Source organism: Schistocerca piceifrons, chromosome 3 (assembly GCF_021461385.2).
Source record: "Schistocerca piceifrons isolate TAMUIC-IGC-003096 chromosome 3, iqSchPice1.1, whole genome shotgun sequence".
In the NCBI taxonomy this organism is placed as follows: domain Eukaryota; kingdom Metazoa; phylum Arthropoda; class Insecta; order Orthoptera; family Acrididae; genus Schistocerca; species Schistocerca piceifrons.
Genome location: NC_060140.1, coordinates 783,722,918 through 783,738,155, shown reverse-complemented (window position 1 = coordinate 783,738,155; position 15,238 = coordinate 783,722,918). Strand labels below are relative to the sequence as shown.

At 44.1% G+C, this 15,238-nt stretch overlaps 1 non-coding gene across 1 annotated transcript; it reads right to left on the bottom strand.

Moving 5' to 3' along the window:
- Positions 1-6,970: 6,970 nt before the first annotated feature.
- On the bottom strand, positions 6,971-7,044 carry Trnat-ugu. The gene has a single exon. It is a non-coding gene; the product is annotated as a tRNA-Thr (tRNA).
- Positions 7,045-15,238: the final 8,194 nt, after the last annotated feature.

Below are 15,238 nucleotides of genomic sequence, written 5' to 3'. Positions count from 1 at the left end.
CCCGTGTACCAATTTCGGAGAGAGAATGTGACAGTTTCAAAACCCCGTAATAAACAAAATGAGGTACAACAATTCAAATCCAGATTAGCAGAGCCACTGGCAGGGAAAAAAACATGACAAATGAAAAGAGAGATAGGTGTTCGCTTGGTATAGAGACAGAACTACTGCCCACGAAGCATCATGCCCCAACGTAAGCGGTTCCAGTTAAATCTACCCGAACTGATGCTGCAAGCTATTCGCCTGAGCTTACAGAGACAAGAAAAAGGTGTAGAGGATCGAATTGTAAAAAACGGACAATATACCCGCATGGTTCAGTCACATTAATCTGACCACCGCTAATGTTCGACGTCAACATGCAATAACCAATCACTACGGCTAATGGCAACTCTAGGAATGGAGAGTACGTATGTAAAGCGTGTTGGTGGGAGGGGGGGGGGGACGGGGAGGGGGGCGGCACGTGGAAAAACAATGCAATCGTTATCGTAATGCGTAAGCAGAGCGGCATGGTTATTGGTTTTCTAGCTAAAGGGTGAAGCATTTCCGAAACGGCAGAATTTGTAAACTGTTCGCGTGCCGCCGTTGTTAAAGTAAACCATGGTTTTGGCAGTACGCCGCTATCCAAAACCGAAGTTGAGGCAGTTGTTATGCACCATGAGCCATAAATGGTATGGGTAAACGATGACTGTGGATATATGTGCTGGCGAACAGACGTTAAGATGTTGAGCAAATGACCTCCCAGACGAGTCAACAGACTACTAACAATGTAAATTTAACGATCGTTCAGCGAACGTTGCAGGAAGCCTGGAATTTGCACGCCAGTACCACGTTTGGACGTCCACTGAGCGGCGACAGGCGGCCTTTTCAAATGGATCACTTTTTATGCTCCATGGGGCAGGTGGCCGTGGGTACGTAGGGCGTGAACCGTCTGGAAGCAATCACCTTGCAACCATCATCGGAAGGGTTCAGGCCTGAGGAGGGAGCTCTATGGTCTGGGGAATGTTTTCGTCATTCCCTAGGTGATCTCGACATTCCGGAAGGCACAATGCATCAACACAAGTATGTATGTATCATTGGGGACCATGAACACCCCTACGAGCAGTTGATTTTCCAATCCACATGATCGCATGTATCAGCAGGACAAATGCAACGTGTCACACAGTTCCCACTGTGCATGTGTTGCTCTAAGAGTACGAGGATGAGTTTCCTTACTCTCCTGCCGCCAGACTCGTATCGCGGATAGTGACTTAGCCCGAGAAAGCCAAAATACAGTCAGGTGAAAAGCATTTCTTAAGGAAAGTAAAGAGATGTTCTTGTACATTTTTCTAAATGTTATATGACAAAACAGTAGACAAATTGCTTCAGTGACAACAGAACAGAGCTTAAACCTGAACCTTAAGGTAAAGAAGCAGAAGAAGTAAAAGAGGAGTTACTGAAATAATGCCTTTGGAAACCAAAGATTTATTGACAAATACTTACTCAACCTAGATCGTCGGGAGATTATTTCACATTACCACTTTCAAGCCATTTTCAGTGATCAAAACCAAAAAAAAAATTGATAATAACTGAAGCGAACTTTGCGATATCCAAACACATTTACATTATAGACGCTGACCATCTGTCATATACTCATCTTAAAGGAGCTATAAGCAAAGTGGCACGGAGCACAAGCGCAGAAAGCAGAGCCACCAATTGCAATAGTACAGCGTAGTGTACAGGAATGTTTTGTTCGTGATTTGTCCAATTCGTCACATTGGTGGCACAGAGAATCAACAGGCACACTATAATTGAATACAGAGGCTACCAGTCAAAGCTCATTTATAGTGTTTATTAACTATACCGGTTTCCACCGTTATGCCATCCTCACTAGGCCTGTGAAATAAGAAACAACGCCCAAAAATACACTTGTCAAAACTACGTAAACACACAGCTACACTACATAAATTAACAGTGATAGCATGTAGCCTTTCAGTCGGTGGCTGTCTCAGTATGTGGCAGGACTTATCCTCTTTTAGGTTCTCTATTAGAGGCCAGAGCAGTGATAGCCATTAGAAGTCCTATACAGTGTGTCCTAGAAGGAATGGTCAGTACTCAGAAATATGGCAGAAACAATAATTCGAAACAACAATGTTTAGTAAAAATGGAGTCTAAAATGCGTACTCTAAGATCTGTGAGCATACGTTCACTAGAAAACGTGTGTTTCACAACAATGAAGAAGTTAGTTCGTCTCTACTTTTCATTTATGTTGATTAATTGCGTAGTGATTTTTTACTCTTTAATTCTAGTTCTGTACTTAAGATTCTGTTATTGCTTGCGATGACACAATCGACTATCGCACTTCACAGAGACCAAGTGCTATGTTCACATGTTTAACTCTCTCTTTGAGTGGTCCTATCTGTGCCGTTTGCTACGCAGCGCGTCGTGTCCGCTCTCCACATTTCCGTCAAAAGGTAGGCAATATATTTGTAATCATTGTATCTGGATATTGTCTTCAACATTACATAAGACAACCAGAGCGTTTGCTTCACTATTTACGCGTAACTTAGTAAGGATTTATTTTAATACTGTTGTCGTTGTGACTTGCTTGTTTTATTCGTTAAACTGCTGTAGCTATAACCAAATTTCCTATTTTGTTTCACTGCAGGCAACCTAAAGAATCAAAATAAGTGTCGAAGGAATAGAAAAGCAACTGATGTCACTCAACAGAGGAAAGTCCACTGGACCTGACGGGATACCAGTTCGATTCTAACAGCCGCGTACCGCAAGTCTATAGAGGAACGGAAGGTTCCAAATGATTGGAAAAGAGCACAGGTAGTCCCAGTTTTCAAGAAGGGTCGTCGAGCAGATGCGCAAAACCATTGGCCTATATCTCTGACATCGATCTGTTGTAGAATTTTAGAACCTGTTTTTTGCTCGCGTATCATGTCATTTCTGGAAACCCAGAATCTACTCTGTAGGAATCAACATGGATTCCGGAAACAGAGATCGTGTGAGACCCCACTCGCTTTATTTGTTCATGAGACCCATAAAATATTAGATACAGGCTCCCAGGTAGACGCCATTTTCCTTGACTTCCGGAAGGCGTTCGGTACAGTTCCGCACTGTCACCTGATAAACAAAGCAAGAGCCTACGGAATATCAGACCAGCTGTGTGGCTGGATTGAAGAGTTTTTAGCAAACAGAACACAGCATGTTGTTCTCAATGGAGAGACGTCTACAGACGTTAAAGTAACCTCTGGTGTACCACAGGGGAGTGGTATGGGACCACTGCTTTTCACAATAGATATAAATGACGTAGTAGATAGTGTCGGAAATTCCATGCGGCTTTTCGCGGATGATGCCGTAGTATATAGAGAAGTTGCAGCATTAGAAAATTGCAGCGAAATGCAGGAAGATATGCAGCGGATAGGTACTTGGTGCTGGGAGTGTCAAGTGACCCGTAACATAGAAAAATGTAATGTATTGCGAATACATAGAAAGAAGTATCCTTTATTGTGTGATTATATGATAGCGGAACAAACACTAGTAGTAGTTAATTTTGTTTTAGCAGAAGAGCCAACACCGTGTTATGAGTGGAGGCCGAAATTCACGTGTTTCAGCTCAAGCAGGCTAGCGTTAGGAGGGAAGAACTATATTGACGTGAGGTCTGGAACATGACAGGGAATGAGAATTCAGAAAGCCGATGTAATTAGTTTGATACTTCATTAATGATGAATGTCACTCTTGACGGTACATGATTCACAATATTATCTGTTCAGAAAACATTCTTGAAGATATTTCATATAGTAACTGAATATGGCGCCCTGCTAGGTCGTAATAAATGACGTAGCTGAAGGTTATGCTAAACTGTCGTCTCTGCAAATTAGAGCGTATGCAGACAGTGAACCATCGCTAGCAAAGTCGTCTGTACAACTGGGGCGAGTGCTAGGGAGTCTCTCTAGACTAGACCCGCCGTGTGGCGGCGCTCGGTCTGCAATCACTGATAGTGGCGACACGTGGGTCTGACGTATACTAACGGACCGCGGCCGATTTAAAGGCTACCACCTAGCAAGTGTGGTGTCTGGCGGTGACACCACAGTCACTTCTGTAAAATATCTGGGAGTATGCGTACGGAACGATTTGAAGTGGAATGATCATATAAAATTAATTGTTGGTAAGGCGGGTGTCAGCTTGAGATTCATTGGGAGAGTCCTTAGAAAATGTGGTCCATCAACAAAGGAGGTGGCTTACAAAACACTCGTTCGGCCTATACTTGAGTATTGCTCATCATTGTGGGATCCGTACCAGGTCGGATTGACAGAGGAGGTAGATAAGATCCAAAGAAGAGCGGCGCCTTTCGTCACAGGGATATTTGGTAAGCGTGATAGCGTTACGGAGTTGTTTAGCAAACACAAGGGACAGGATCTTCAAGAGAGGCACTCTGCATCGCGGTGTAGCTTGCTGTCCAGGTTTCGAGAGGGTAAAACAGTCATAGAAAATACAAATGTAACTTTACAACTCAGGTGGTTTACATTAATCGTAAAATTTCTCGGTCTCTAGGTTGCTGCTATTTATTTAGACATTACCTGTTTCTGACAACTTATACATGCCTTATGTTGCAGCTAGAGGGTAACCTGGTTAAAGGAACTGTCAGTTCACTGTCATTTACTCGTACTGTCCACACGCGTATTGGCGCCCTATAGCTAGCGGGATAAAGCCGCTGCGTGGGAGAGGAGTTTGCATTATGTAATGGGCGGATGAGACGCCCGTCAGTCTCCAGGTATTGGGCGGATGCGGCCAGACCGGCAGGGTCCGCGGCCCGCGGTGTCTGAGATGAGCTCCCTGCCGCCGCCGGCTCATTACTCATTCAGTCGCAATCTGCAGCCAGCTAACAGCGGCCCTCACCATGACGAGACCTGCTGCAAGTCTGCTGGCACGCGTGTACCGAGAGAGGTGGTTGCTGCTGGAAATCAGTAACCACACCCTCCACAACACAGTCACCTCGTAGGTCAGAGAGGTGCCGATGAACGGGGCCGTGCAAACATAGGCACGTAAGTACAAGGTGTTTCAAAAATGACCGGTATATTTGAAACGGCAATAAAAACTAAACGAGCAGCGATAGAAATACACCGTTTGTTGCAATATGCTTGGGACAACAGTACATTTTCAGGCAGACAAACTTTCGAAATTACAGTAGTTACAATTTTCAACAACAGATGGCGCTGCGGTCTCGGAAACTCTATAGTACGATATTTTCCACATATCCACCATGCGTAGCAATAATATGGCGTAGTCTCTCAATGAAATTACCCGAAACCTTTGACAACGTGTCTGGCGGAATGGCTTCACATGCAGATGAGATATACTGCTTCAGCTGTTCAATTGTTTCTGGATTCTGGCGGTACACCTGGTCTTTCAAGTGTCCCCACAGAAAGAAGTCACAGGGGTTCATGTCTGGCGAATAGGGAGGCCAATCCACGCCGCCTCCTGTATGTTTCGGATAGCCCAAAGCAATCACACGATCATCGAAATATTCATTCAGGAAATTAAAGACGTCGGCCGTGCGATGTGGCCGGGCACCATCTTGCATAAGCCACGAGGTGTTCGCAGTGTCGTCTAAGGCAGTTTGTACCGCCACAAATTCACGAAGAATGTCCAGATAGCGTGATGCAGTAATCGTTTCGGATCTGAAAAATGGGCCAATGATTCCTTTGGAAGAAATGGCGGCCGAGACCAGTACTTTTTGAGGATGCAGGGACGATGGGACTGCAACATGGGGCTTTTCGGTTCCTCATATGCGCCAGTTCTGTTTATTGACGAAGCCGTCCTGGTAAAAATAAGCTTCGTCAGTAAACCAAATGCTGCCCACATGCATATCGCCGTCATCAATCCTGTGCACTATATCGTTAGCGAATATCTCTCGTGCAGCAATGGTAGCGGCGCTGAGGGGTTGCCGCATTTGAATTTTGTATGGATAGAGGTGTAAACTCTGGCGCATGAGACGATACGTGGACGTTGGCGTCATTTGGACCGCAGCTGCAACACGGCGAACGGAAACCCGAGGCCGCTGTTGGATCACCTGCTGCGCTAGCTGCGCGTTGCTCTCTGTGGTTGCCGTACGCGGTCGCCCTACCTTTCCAGCACGTTCATCCGTCACGTTCCCAGTCCGTTGAAATTTTTCAAACAGATCCTTTATTGTATCGCTTTTCGGTCCTTTGGTTACATTAAACCTCCGTTGAAAACTTCGTCTTGTTGCAACAACACTGTGTTCTAGGCGGTGGAATTCCAACACCAGAAACATCCTCTGTTCTAAGGAATAAACCATGTTGTCTACAGCACACTTGCACGTTGTGAACAGCACACGCTTACAGCAGAAAGACGACGTACAGAATGGCGCACCCACAGACTGCGTTGCCTTCTATATCTTTCACATCACTTGCAGCGCCATCTGTTGTTGAAAATTGTAACTACTGTAATTTCGAAAGTTTGTCCGCCTGAAAATGTACTGTTGTCCCAAGCATATTGCAACAAACGGTGTATTTTTATCGCTGCTCGTTTAGTATTTATTGCCGTTTCAAATATACCGGTCATTTTTGAAACACGCTGTACATAGGCATGCTTATTCAAATAGGGAGAGATAAATAAACAGGCAGGAAATGGTGCTACGGTACGCAAGGCCTAATTGAGACAACAAATGTCTGGCGCAGTTGTTAGATCGGTTACTGTTGCTACAATGGCACGTTATCAAAATTTAAGTGAGCTTGAAACTGGTGTTATAGTCGGTTCCCGAGCGATGGGACACAGCATCTCTGACGTGCAGATTTTCCCGTACGACCATTTCACGAGAATACTAAGATGGTATCTGTTCTTTCGGACATGTCCGAAAGAATAGGTCGGTGACCATGCAGTTCGTTAGAATGAAATTACAATGAAATGAACACCCTTAACTGCTTACGGGCGTTGACATACGTCAACGAGGACAGATGAAAATGTGTGCCCCGACCGGGACTCGAACCCGGGATCTCCTGCTTACATGGCAGACGCTCTATCCATCTGAGCCACCGAGGACACAGAGGATAGCGCGACTGCAGGGATTTATCCGTGGCACGCCTCCCGCGAAACCCACATTCTCAACGTACTGTCCCGCACTACATTCGTAGTGCCCCCGCCCGTTATACTTATTACTCGCAGCGCGTTGCCGATTCACGTAAGAGTTCGGGCACTGTTCGTGCATTCGCACAGAAGAAGAAGATGGTCAAGTGGCCGGTGAACAGATACCATCTTAGTATATATATAGTTAAGGCTCACCACTTAACACAAAGCTTTACGCTGGGCCCGTCAACTCCGACATTGGACTGTTTATGAGTGGAAACATGTCAGATCGCACGAATCTCACTTCAAATCATTGAGCGGATGGGCGTGCGAGAGTATGGAGACAACCTCTTGAATCCAAGGACCCTGCATCTCCGCAGGAAACTGTTGAAGCTGGTGGAGGCTTTGTAGGAGTGTGGGGCGTGTGTAATTGGAATTATATGTGTCCCCTGACACGTCTAGATACGACTCTGACTGGTGACACGTTCGTAAGCATCCCGTCTGATTACCTGCATCCGTTCATGTCCATTGTGCATTCCGACGGACTTGGGAAACTGCAGGAAGACAATTCGACACCCCACTTATCCAGAATTGCTACAGATTGGCTCCAGGAAAACTCTTCTAACACATTCGATGGCCATAAAACTCCTCAGACATGAATATTATTAAGCATATCTGGGTGGCCTTGTAACATGCTGTTCAGAAGAGATCTCCACCCCTTCATACTCTTACGGATTTATAGACAGCCCTGCAGGATTCGTAGTGTCAATTCCCTCCAGCAATACCTCAGAGTAGTCGAGTCTATGGGTCGTCATGTTGCGGCACTTCTGCGTGCTCGAGGGAGCCCTACACGATATTAGGCAGGTTTAATAGTTTCTTTGGTTCTTCCTTGTACAAAAGATTCATTCATTTTCAGATCTCTATATTTTTAAAATATTACCTACAAATACGTTTGATGCGTGAATGTAACTCAAAAAGATTGCATTTTTCATTCTAAAAATTTTCTATGCGTACCCCTCTGGTCGTACGACACACGAACAATCTATAGTCAAGTTCATTTCATACCTTATGTAGCAACATCCTGTGTCGTCTACATACATACATAAAAAATCCACGAACTATCGTACGGTGCACGGTGGAAGGTACCTCGCGCCACTACTAGTAAATTTCTTTCGTTTTCCACTTGCAAGCTGCGCGGGATTAGCCGAGCGGTCTCAGGCGCTGCAGTCATGGGCTGTGCGGCTGGTCCCGGCGGAGGTTCGAGACCTCTCTCGGGCATGGGCGTGTGTGTTTGTCTTTAGGATAATTTAGGTTAAGTAGTGTGTAAGCTTAGGAACTGATGGCCTTAGCAGTTAAGTCCCATAAGGTTTCACACACATTTGAACATTCCTCTTGCAAATAGAGGGAAAAATTAATGGCTAAAAGTCTCATAACTGGGAATTTAGAGCATACGCTCAAACCTTCGTTAACAGTCAGCGGTAGGGTACCGTGTCAAACGTTTTCCGAAAATTTAGAAACATGGAGTCTTTTGGTTGGCTTCCTTCCATGATTTGTATGATACCATATGAGAAAAGAGCAAACTGACTTTTGCTCGAGCGATGCTTTCTAAACCCGTGCTGACTTGTAGACAGAAGCTTTTCCACCTCAAGGAAATTTATTATTATTTTTTGAGGTCAGAACATGTTCAAGTATTCTGTAGGAAACCGATGCTAAGGATATTGGTGTGTAATTAGTCCTTCTGCCTTTCTTCAATGCTCATCGCAGCAGCATTGATGCTTTCTGTGAGCTGTTCCAGTGTTCTGGGCAGTGGGGATGCATAAACACAGTCGTTAATGCACTCCCAAACGTAGAAGTCATAAGGTGACCTAGGGGGTGCGGGGCTACAGAGCGCAGTGACATCGTCTTCACCATTACATACATCCAGCAATGCCGAAGTTCGGCACAGAAGTCGATGCTACAGCGAGAGGAACTGGAGTTCTCTGAGTCAGTCAGAAGTGGAAAAGCTACAACTGCTACATATTAAGGTAAGAGGTACTGTCACAGTCTCCTCACAAAATAATAACGACCCATACAGTTTAGTGTGGATCTCCGCACAGAAAATATTACACAGATAAACAGATATTTGTAAGATGCGAAAATTGTTAATTGATCCTAAATAACGAAAAATGTGAGGTCATCCACATGAGTGCTAATATGAATCCGTTAAACTTCTGTTAGCCTATAAATCAGTCAAACCCAAAGGCCATAAATTCAACGAAATACCTAGGAATTACAGTTACGAGCAACTTAAACTGGAAAGAACACATAGAAAATGTTAGGGGGAAGGTGAACAAAAGATTGGGTTTTATTGGCGGAACAGATCTACTAAAGAGACTGCCTACACTACGCGTGTCCATCCTATTGTGGAGAACTGCTGCGCGGTGTACGGTAATTTCCTGATAAGATTAATTAACAAAGTACATCGAGAAAGCTCAAAGAAAGGCAGCACGTTTTGTATGATCGAGAAATAGAGGAGAGAGCGTCTCTGACATGAATCAGGATGTGGGGTGGAAATCAACGTGAAAAAGCGTTTTACGTTGCTGCGGGAACTTCTCATGGAGTTTCAATTACCAACTGTCTCCTACGAATGAGAAAATATTTTTTTGACCTCTGCCTACATAGCGAGGAAGGATCATCATATTAAAATGAGGGCAATCAGAGCTCTCAAGGAAGGTTATAGGTGTTTGTTTTCTCCGCGCGATATGTAGGAGCCCCTAATTGTTGATACCAATGTACAAATATTAGTTCATGTGCCGGTTGTTTTCCATAATTCCTTCTGAATACACGCTCCACTGTTGTAATATATGTCTCTTTCCTTATTTCGTCGCAATATTGTCAGTAACGATACAGTCGTGTCGCCAACTACTGGACTTGACGCAAATTCTGTGAGTTTACGTATCTATTCACTCACCACTCGTATTTGTACACCTCATGATTTGGAAAATATAGACCTCTGAGAACGAATGTACCATTTATACACTACTGGCCATGAAAATTGCTACACCACGAAGATGACGTGCTACAGACGCGAAATTTAACCGACAGGAAGATGATGCTGTGATAAACAAATGATTACCCTTTCAGAGCATTCACACAAGGTTGGCGCCGGGGTCGACACCAACAACGTGCTGACATGAGGAACGTTTCCAACTGTAACGTCTCCTGGCAAAACACATATGTGGTAAAAAAGGAGAAAAGAATAATTGAACCGGATGATTGTAATTGCGTGGGCAATCATTGTGTGAACTTTATTTAATAAAGAGAAACCATTTTGTGTCATGTTTTATACTTGGATAGAATTATGTACCGATTTTTTTAAAGATAATATCTGTGTCGCCGAGTACAGAAACCGCCACAGACGATACTTATTAAATATCAAACAAAGATGAGAATATGTCACAATGAGTATAAACAGTAGTGACCGAGCATTAATTTTTCTGTCGTCTTCTTGGAATTACGTGAGTAGGGAGAGCCTGTGACGTTATATTGTAGGCTTGTGTAGCAGTGTTTTGTCATGATTTAGGGAAGGGCGGCATTAGGTACTGATATGTAAAGGTGTGTAATAATTTAATGTCTAAATGTTTTGAGTAGTGTTACTAAGCGAAAACTTGCATTATGATTTGTAATAAGCTTGCCTGGTATTTTATCCCATCCTTTTAAGACATTTTCATCTATTTAAATATTATTCGTGGTGCAGAACAGCGCTACGAACGAACGAGCCGCTGCTGCATTCAAACTGCATTAAATGAAACCAATCATACCGCAAATAAGTGGACAGGTGATAGTGAACTAAAATTATTTCTTTCAGCTTTCAAAATTGCAGGGCAGAGCAGCAGATTTTATGATGTGTTTTACAGGTGGACGCGGACTGCGAATGATATATTATTAACAGTGCGAAAAAATAATTTACCTTCATAACATAAATGGAATCTTCCTGTGCGTAGTTCTGATCTGGCAAACATTATAGTAAAAACATATTTTTCTCTGATAATAGTCTCACTTTCTCGTGTTAGTCGTGGTACTTATTGGTGTTTTACTGTTAACAAAAGCCCACTGCAAAATTTTGATGTTGAACAAACATTGCGTACTGTAACAACAGCATGGATAACGAAATAATTTTCAGTAACCTTTTCAATAACTGTAAAGTGAGGAAGATATGTTGAACTTTATAGCGAGTTACAGTAACGAAATAATGTTCCTTTAATAGAAAGCCAGATCCAGAATAATAAGAACATAATATATTTTGTTTTGTCGAAAATTAATGATCCAAAGAAAGTCACAGCACAGCATCCCTAAAAAGTATTTCATGGCTCTTTTCGTACCAAAACATTTTACCTCATACATTAGTTGTTACGCGAGCAATAATAAAGCAGAGAGCCAGTGAAACAACCGATTAATCATACACAAACAGCAGTTGACCGTCGTATCCTGGTGAAACGTTGTTGTCATGCCTCGTGTAAGGAGGAGAAATGCGTACCATGACGTTTCAGACTTTGATAAAGGTCGGATTGTAGCCTATCGCGACTGCGGTTTATCGTATCGCGACATTTCTGCTCTCGTTGGTCGAGATCCAATAACTGTTAGCAGAATATGGAATCGGTGACTTCAGGAGGGTAATACGGAACGCCGTGCGGGATCCCAACGGCCTCGTATCACTAGCGGTCGAGATGACAGGCATCTTATCCCCATGGCTGTAACGGATCGTGCAGCCACATCTCGATCCCTGAGTCAACAGAGGGGGACGTTTGCAAGACAACAACCATGTGCACGAACAGTTTGACGACGTTTGCAGCAGCATGGACTATCAGCTCGGAGACCATGGCTGCGGTTACCCATGACACTGCATCACGACGAACCTGGGTGCACTAATGGCAAAACGTCATTTATTCGGATGAATCCAGGTTCCGTTTACAGCATCATGATGGTCACATCCGTGTTCGCGGTGAACGCACATTGGAAGCGTGTATTCGTCATCGCCATACTGGCGTATCACCCGGCGTGATGGTATGGGGTGCCATTGGTTACACGTCTCAGTCACCTCTTGATCGCACTGACGGCACTTTGAACAGTGGACGTCACATTTCAGATGTGTTACGACCCGTGGCTCTACCCTTCATTCGATCCCTGCGAAACCCTACATTTGATCAGGATAACGCACGCCGGTCGAAGTGGTCGTGCGGTTCTAGGCGCTACAGTCTGGAGCCGCGTGACCGCTATGGTCGCAGGTTCGAATCCTGCCTCGGGCATGGATGTGTGTGATGTCCTTAGGTTAGTTAGGTTTAAGTAGTTCTAAGTTCTAGGGGACTGATGACCACAGCAGTTAAGTCCCATAGTGTTCAGAGCCATTTGAACCATTTTGATAATGCACGACCGCAAGTTGCAGGTCCTGTACGGGCCTTTCTGGATATACAAAGTGTTCGACTGCTGCCCTGGCCACCACATTCTCTAGATCTCTCAGCAATTGAAGACGTGTGGTCGATGGCGGTCGAGTAACTGGCTCGTCACAATACACCAGTCACTACCCTTGATGAACTGCGGTGTCGTGTTGAAGTTGCATGGGCAGCTGTACCTGTACACGTCGTCCAAGCTCTGATTGAGTCAATGCCCAGGCATATCAAGGCCGTTATTACGGCCAGAGATGGTTGATCTGGGTACTGATATCTCAGGATCTATGCACCCAAATTGCGTGAAGATGTAATCACATGTCAGTTCTAGTGTAATATATCTGTCCAATGAATACCCGTTTATCATCTGCATTCTTCTTGGAGTAGCAATTTTAATGGCCAGTAGTGTAGTAGTTCCTTGTTAGCGACCCGCTTAAGAGATAACAGTTGTTGCTTTGGAGCACTTTTGATGGTGTAGAACTGATTTAAGGCAGTCATTTGACCTTACACTGCTGACATAATCTTGGTAGTGAAGAGTTGTGTGTGTGTGTGTGTGTGTGTGTGTGTGTGTGTGTGTGTGTGTGGGTGTGTATGGGTGCAGTGCTAGAGTACTTGTAGGAAAGCAGCTCTGTAAGATTAGTCGATTTGGATAAGCTATTGAATCACACTGTGAAAGAATTGTTCGATTGGTTGGTGTATCATGATGGACTATTCAATGTTTCTAAAAGGGCTGGTGTGCTGCTTGCAGGCATTTAATGAAAGTGCTCGTGAAACGACCATAAGTGACTGGGAATAGGTTTTTTTCACGCCTCGGCAATGCAAACTCTATTCAACTAAATAGCTAATGCTGCATACAGTGAATGCGTATATACTCGTATTTCATGTACACTTTACTACAAGGTAAAAGAAAGAAAAAGACGAACACTACGGAGCGATTATCTGAATGTGACGGAACTCGATGGATGTGATGTTATCGGGGCAAAGATATGACTGGAGATGCTCCACTACAGTGGGATACCAGCCTGACCGTCGCCCGCCATACGGCCTGGCATTCAGGAGTGATGGTCTGAAGTGTCACTTCTTTTCCCTCTGTTTGTCATCCGCGGCACCCTTAGAGTGCAGCGGCAAGTCGGAGATATTTTACGCCCCATTTCGTTGCCCTTCATAGGAATCCCTACTGGGCTGACATTTTAGGAAGATAATACCAGAAAGATAATAATTTAACGGAATGGACAGTGTCTCGAAAGGAGGGTATAAGATGAACATCAAGAAAAGCAAAACGAGGAGAATGGAATGTAGTCAAATTAAGTTGGATGATGCTGAGGGAATTAGATTAGGAAATGAGAGACTTAAACTAGTAAACGAGTTTTGTTATTTGGGGAGCAAAAAACTGTTGATGGTCGAAGTAAAGAGAATATAAAATGTAGACTGGCAATGGCAAGGAAAACGTTTATGAAGAAGAGAAATTTGTTAACATCGAGTATAGATTTAAGTGTCAGGAAGTCGTTTCTGAAAGTATTTGTATGGAGTGTAGCCATATATGGAAGTGAAACGTGGACAATAAATTGTTTGGACATGAGGAGAACAGAAGCTTTCGAAATGTGGTGCTACAGAAGAATGCTGAAGATTAGATGGTTAGATCACATAACTAATGAGGAGGCATTGAATAGAATTGGGGAGCAGAGGAGTTTGTGGCAAAACTTGTCAAGAAGAGGGAATCGGTTGGTAGGGTTTGTTCTGAGGCATCAAGGGACCACAAATTTAGCATTGGAGGGCAGCGTGGTAAAAATCGTAGAGGGAGACCAAGAGATGAATACACTAAGCAGATTCAGAAGGATGAAGGTTGCAGTAAGTACTGGGAGATGAAGAAGCTTGCACAGGATAGAGTAGCTTGGAGAGCTGCATCAAACCAGGCTGTGGACTGAAGACCACAACAACAATACCAGCACTCACACGGCGACAGTTCCTTACTGCTTATCTTCGAGCATGCCAAACTGTACTTTGGCCAGAAAGCTCTCAGGATCTGTCCCAAACTGAAGAAATTTTTTAACGTTATGAGCTGGTTCCTCCAAGCAGGTTGGGACTTTGACTGTCTAGCACGCCAACTGGACAGTACGTGGCACGAAAGTAGAACATCCAACAACTCCTTCAATCGGTGCGAAGCTGAATAACTGCTTGCACAAGGTCCAGAATGGTAAACTGCTTGCACAAGGTCCAGAAAGGTACCAACGCCTTATTGACTTGCTCAATTTGTGAGAGTCTTTCTGCTGAATAAATCATTCATTTTTTCTGCTTCGTTTTCTTGGTGTTAGAGTGTAGTTGAAGAGCGAACACTGCACGCAGTGAACATACGGTTATCTAGCAAAATACCATTGTTCACGGTGGTGTGTAATGCTCCAAGTCTTCAGTGGATCGAAGAAAACAAAAACCGTATAGTAGCTGACATGTGTTTAGGAATGTTATCCGGCACGTCGTAGCTCTGCCAAGACTTCGAGTGCACCAACACCCACATGAGACATTCAGGAAGCTGCAGTTTTGCCCGGAGGAGGATCTGTGATATTTTGTGTGTGTTTTTCGTACCATACCTTGACCCCATTCATCAGCCTACCGTGGACGTTAACCAGGACTTTTTCCCAACATTCTCGGTGACCAAGTGTTTCCCTTTCTTCTGAATCTTCAATACCGGTATGCTGTGGTCATTCCTGTCTTAACACGACAACAGCTCTGTTCACAAGGGTGTAGGTAAG